We start from the raw sequence: 5,556 nt of genomic DNA, 5'->3' as shown, positions 1-5,556 counted from the left end.
GGGCTGGGGGAGAAGGAAGGAGAGCAGGAGGGGCTGGGGGAGAAGGGAGGAGAGCGGGCGGGCTGGCAGAGAAGGCGGGGCGGGAGAGAAGGGAGGAGCACAGGCGGGGCCAGGGGAGAAGGAAGGAGAGCAGGCAGGCTGGCAGAGAAGGGAGAAAAGCAGGGGGGCTGGTGGAGAAGGCGGGGCGGGGGACAAGGGAGGAGAGCAGGCGGGGTGGGGTAGAGTGCAGCAGGAAACCCTATTGCAGGATTTTTCCTGCAACGGGAACGCTAGTATTCATATAAATAATAAAAATCAAGACTTTCTTGGCTATCTATTGTCATTGCTTCCTGGAATATTTCATCCTCTTAGTCAACTACTTCTGATGATAATTCCCATGGAAACGCTCCTTTTATTCCATGTCCTGGGGATAAACCTGACTGTACCTCTAGGAGCTTAGAGTGTAATCTTTGACCTATGTTAAACCCATCAAGTCATCCCAACCTTGGGGCCACAGAGATAGGCTCAGAGATTGGTATGCGACCTAATTTAGGGGCAAACAAGAGGGAAGAATTTGTGTGAGCTATAAGATCCCCACTTATGTAGTAAACTGGATATTGCAATGGTTTTAAACTGGGGACATCTGTCCAAGAAAGGCAAAACTTGGGATAGAATTTTTGTGATATATTTGAGTCCTCAATAAACCCACACCTGACATTGTATCCATGCCTATACCACTGTTAATTGAGGCAATAAATTCTTTTCTTATGCATTTGGGTCATTTGAATAAGGAAGTGATTCTCTTGCAACAGAATAATTCCCAATTAGCATGTACACACACACACACACAAAAAAAGGTGATACAAAAGGGTTAGTTTTCAAGTATCATATAAAGGCCATTATTTGAAACAACATCAGATTTTATTGTGAATAAACAATAAATGAAAATGTTTTTAAATCCATTAAAATATTTCAGGATCTTCAATTTAATTTCTCCTGCAAGATCTAGAGATGTATAGTTGTTAGCCTTTAGGTCACACATAATTTATAAAGTAAAAAGTAACCTTTTTTGTCCAAACAAAGAAACGTTTGCACTACTGGCAAAATGAGAATATCAGAAATTATAAAGGAAAAAGATATATGTATTAAATATATTTTATAAGTGATTTGAGAAAAGGAGTTAAGTTTTAGAATCAATTTTTATGGTTACTTAATGTTATTTCCATTCTTATTTGATGTATAAATAATAGTATACAGGTAACTTTTAAAAAGTAATAAGGATTCAGGTTTTGTACAGTATGCCTGATGGTTATATAATAAATATTTCAGAGCTAATAGTGTAATATAAGCAATATCATAAAGATTTCTTCATGCTTATGTTTTAAGTGTTAATCATGTTAAAGAAAATAAGTTAAAAGTATCCATTTATCAAAATAAACATTGGATTTGGATGTAAAACTATAACATATTTTTCTATGAAATAATATTTATGTTTTATCCAAACATCTCTGTCCATAAAATGCCTTGGAAGTAAAACTAATTAAAGCAAATGATTATATAAATATAACATTTAAATGAAACTATGTACAGTGCTCAGATTAAAAAACAAATTTATAATTCAAATTGGTAATGGAATTAAAGTATATTAACTGCACTTTGGAAATAACCTCAAATAATTTACTTATAAAAGCTATTTTAAAAATAGACTTTCATGTGTCTCTGTTCATCATTTCTAAGATTCTGCATAATGTTTATAAAATATTAAAAAATGATAGTTAAATTTAAAATTAGCTATAAATGAGAAATACAGAAAATTCATGCTAGATCTTTATTTAATAAAATAAAAGCTGAATTTATAAAGTATACTAAAATCATTTTTAAATACTTCTGTACTTAATACTACAGAAGTATAGTATTTAACATCATTAATAGTTAACTATCAAGATATTGTCTTTATATTAAGGCCAAGTCAGATTTATTACTCTTAATTTCCCATGAATTTTTGTATGAAAATTGTTGACATCCTCATGCTTTTTTTCAATATATTTGTTAAAAGGTTAAATTAATGTAACATGTTTTAACAAAAGAATTACAATTTAATTAGTACAATCTATATATATATAAAAGCCTAAGAGACCAACCCACCATTTGATCGCCTGACAGTCCGGTAGCTATGATGCGCACTGACCACCAGGGGACAGACGCTCAACGCAGGAGCTGCCAAGCTGTGGTGACTTGGCAGCTGCGGTTCTCAGGTGATGCACCCAGAACCAGAGAGGAGGAAACCCCATTCCAGAATGTGTCAACAGAGAACTGCCATCTCCCAATCCGGGACCCCTTCGGTAAGGTGACCAGATGTCCCGCTTTTGGCTGGACTGTCCCAATTTTTAACAATTTGTCCCACATCCCGCGGCATTTTAAAAAAGTCCCAATTTTTGGAAAGAATGCACGACAAGCTAGGGAACGGCTGGAGAATGGGAAGGGAATATACGGTTTTTGGCAGCCATGTGGCTATTTAGCCAGGATATGAGTTTTATATTATTTTTGTTAATTTTATAATGTTAAACTTTAATAATAACAAATAATTGTTGAGAACTGATTATCGAGAACTGCTTATCAAAGTTCGCATTGTTGATCAGTTGTTAGAATTCGACCACCATTGTTTGGACTTAATGAACAATAGCATTTTTTGGGATTGGCAACGACAAAAACATTTTGTAACTGTCTCTCAGACGATACACATCGTACTGCGTGCTAGTAAGCTAGTTAAACAAGTGATGTCATTACCAATCAGCTATTCAGATAATTTAGGTAAGTAATTTATTAATTTATTTCATAAATAAATAAATTTTCTTGAATTTAGCAGACAGTACTCGTATTATTTATATTTTATAGTGGCGGCAAAAAGTCTAGCGCCGGCCTTGAAAGTGACACTTATGACTTACGTTATGGCAAATTCATGACCTTTTAAACAACGACAGCAATCTACTAAAAAAAATTCACTCAAATGAGAAATATGCCAAAGAATAAAATAATACTACACATAATTTTTTATTTATTATATTTGTAAATTGTACTTATGTTGAAATTTAAAAAAATGTATTACAATACTATTTTTGCGTTCTATGAAAATTTTTGTTGCTCCATATAGACCAAATTTTTAATCAAGAACCCCCCTCCCTTCTCCCCCAGTCAATGGTGTCCCGCTTTACCAATGTTAAAATCTGGTCACCTTACCCTTGGGGCATGTCGGAGAGTCGGTGTTGGACCGATCCCCACAGACCAGGCCGAGGGACCCCACTGGCACACGAATCCGTGCACCAGGCCTCTAGTAAAAACATAGAAATATAAAAAAAATGACTACTGAAAGATTAAGTTAGTAACTTTAAGAGGAAAAATAAACAATCTCCCAAAATATAAATGTGTTTTTCTTTCTTTTTTTTTGGGGGGGGAGGGGGGTGGGCTGTTTATTAGGTGGTTATTACAGGGGTCAGACCACATAAGTGGTGTCAACCCCGGGAATGTGACCTCTCAATGTTGATCCCAAAGCCCCCAAGGCTGGTCCCGGGAGCCCCAAGGTCAGAAATGAAACTGAAAGGCCTTGGTCACATGCTGCTTCCAGGCATCCAGGCTGGGCAGCAGGGAGGAGATACCCATGACGTGCCATGTCTCCCCATCGGACACCACCGAGGTCTGGTAGGACAGCAGCTGCACACCTGCCTCTGCCAGGAGCCCAATCATGGTAGGCAGCATGGCAGGGTTGGAGGGCTGAGCTCGGAACAGGAGCAGGGGCAGACCCCTGAGGAGAGGTACTTCTGGTCTGAAGGCAGCTCCATTGCGTGCCTGCAGCACAGGTGTGGTGCCCTAGACAAAGCCCACAGCCTGGTAGGGGGCACCTGCCAGGGCCATGCTCAGGAAGCCTTCCCCGCATCCTTGCTCTCCTGGCACAGCGGGGTTATGGGAGGAGGTTACATTGAGGCTGGCCTCCTTCACCAGCAGCTTGGCGTTCACCAAGTTCACATCCACATGATTAGAAGCATCTTTGAGGAGGCCGACCATGACTGCGGGGCTCAGGCAGTTCCCAGCATTCTTCAGGGATAAGCCCTGCATTACCACTTGGATGGTCCCTTTGGGGGACCCAGCCCAGGCTCGCATCAGAGTCCCCAGAGCTTCTGCCAGGCCAATCCAAGGTTTGGTGTGCGAAGAGAAGGCGCTGATAAGGGCCTGGCCATTCACGACCCCCGCAAGGGCTCTCCCCTTCACCATGTCCACGAACGGGACAGCGATCTCCTCCCCGCAGCGGCTCTGGGCCTCCTTGGTGCTGACGCCCAGGTGGGGGCAGCTGATGACTTTCTCATGTCCACCAAGGCGCGGTCCCGAGGCTGCTCCTCCGTGAACACGTCCAGCGCTGTGCCCGCGCACTGCCCTGACTGAGGAGCAGGGCACCCTTGTCCATGATCCCTCCATGGGTGCAGTTCACCACGCACACGCCCTTCTTGCACAGGGTAAAGGTGCTGTCGTTCAGCAGGCCTGTCCTGGAGGGCAGGAGAGGGGTGAGCACAGTGATGAAGTCACAGAGGGGCCAGATCTCCTCCAGGGGCAGCTGCTGAACACCGAAGGAGGCCGAGACCTCTGGTGAGATGATGGGGTCGTACCCTACAGTCTTCATCCTGAAGGACTGCATCCGGACGGCCACCTCTCTCCTGATCCTCCCCAGGCCAAGAATTCCCACGGTCTTTCCATTCAACTTGGTTCCCATGAACTTCTTTGGGTCCCATTTGCCATCCTTCATCAAAGCGGTCACCTGGGGAATCTGCCTGGCCAGACACATGATCATCCCACAGGTGAGCTCTGCAGCACTAAGACTGTTCCCTTTGGGAGTGTTCATGACCAGGATGCCCTTCCTTGTGGCAGCCTCCAGATCCACATTGTCCATGCCGGTGCCAGCCCTGACCACCACCTGGAGCTTCTCTGCTGCGTTGATGACATCCGTGGTCACCTTGGTGGCCGAGCGCACGATAAGGCCTTCACAGTCCTGCAGCTCGGCTATCAGCTCCTCTTTGCTCAGGTTCTGCTTCTCCACCACCACAGCCCTCCATCTTGCAGGATCTTCCGGCAGCAAGGGTCGAGGCTGTCACTAATGAGCACTTTCTGTAGATTTGTGAAGGCCATTGCTGGAGCCAGCCTCGGATCCACCGCTCTCCCTGGACAAAAACACCTCTAAGCCGAGAAGATAGTGTTCAGAAGGCTGGGCTTGTGTAGATATGTTTTTCTGATTATTTTCTATGATGAGAGCTCAAACTATTATGATTTTACTTTTTTCTATTTTGTTCATCTTTCTGAAGATAAGGATAGGATAAATGCTATCTTCCAAATATTAATTTTAAAACGACCAGAATGATGATATTTTTGTTCTAAAATAGTGGCATAACTCTTTAAATTATAAATACATATGTGTATGTATGTATGTATGTATGTATATATGTATATATAGGTTTGCATATTATATGTGTGTGTGTGTGTATATATATATATATATATATATATATATATATATGTGTGTGTATATATGTATAT

At 42.0% G+C, this 5,556-nt stretch overlaps 1 pseudogene; it reads right to left on the bottom strand.

Annotated features, from left to right (window-relative positions):
• Positions 1–3,442: 3,442 nt before the first annotated feature.
• LOC129150837 (D-3-phosphoglycerate dehydrogenase-like) lies at positions 3,443–5,151 on the bottom strand (annotated as a pseudogene).
• Between the last annotated feature and the right edge of the window lie 405 nt (positions 5,152–5,556).

This window comes from Eptesicus fuscus, chromosome 2 (assembly GCF_027574615.1).
Source record: "Eptesicus fuscus isolate TK198812 chromosome 2, DD_ASM_mEF_20220401, whole genome shotgun sequence".
In the NCBI taxonomy this organism is placed as follows: domain Eukaryota; kingdom Metazoa; phylum Chordata; class Mammalia; order Chiroptera; family Vespertilionidae; genus Eptesicus; species Eptesicus fuscus.
This window is presented reverse-complemented; position numbering and strand designations above follow the sequence as displayed.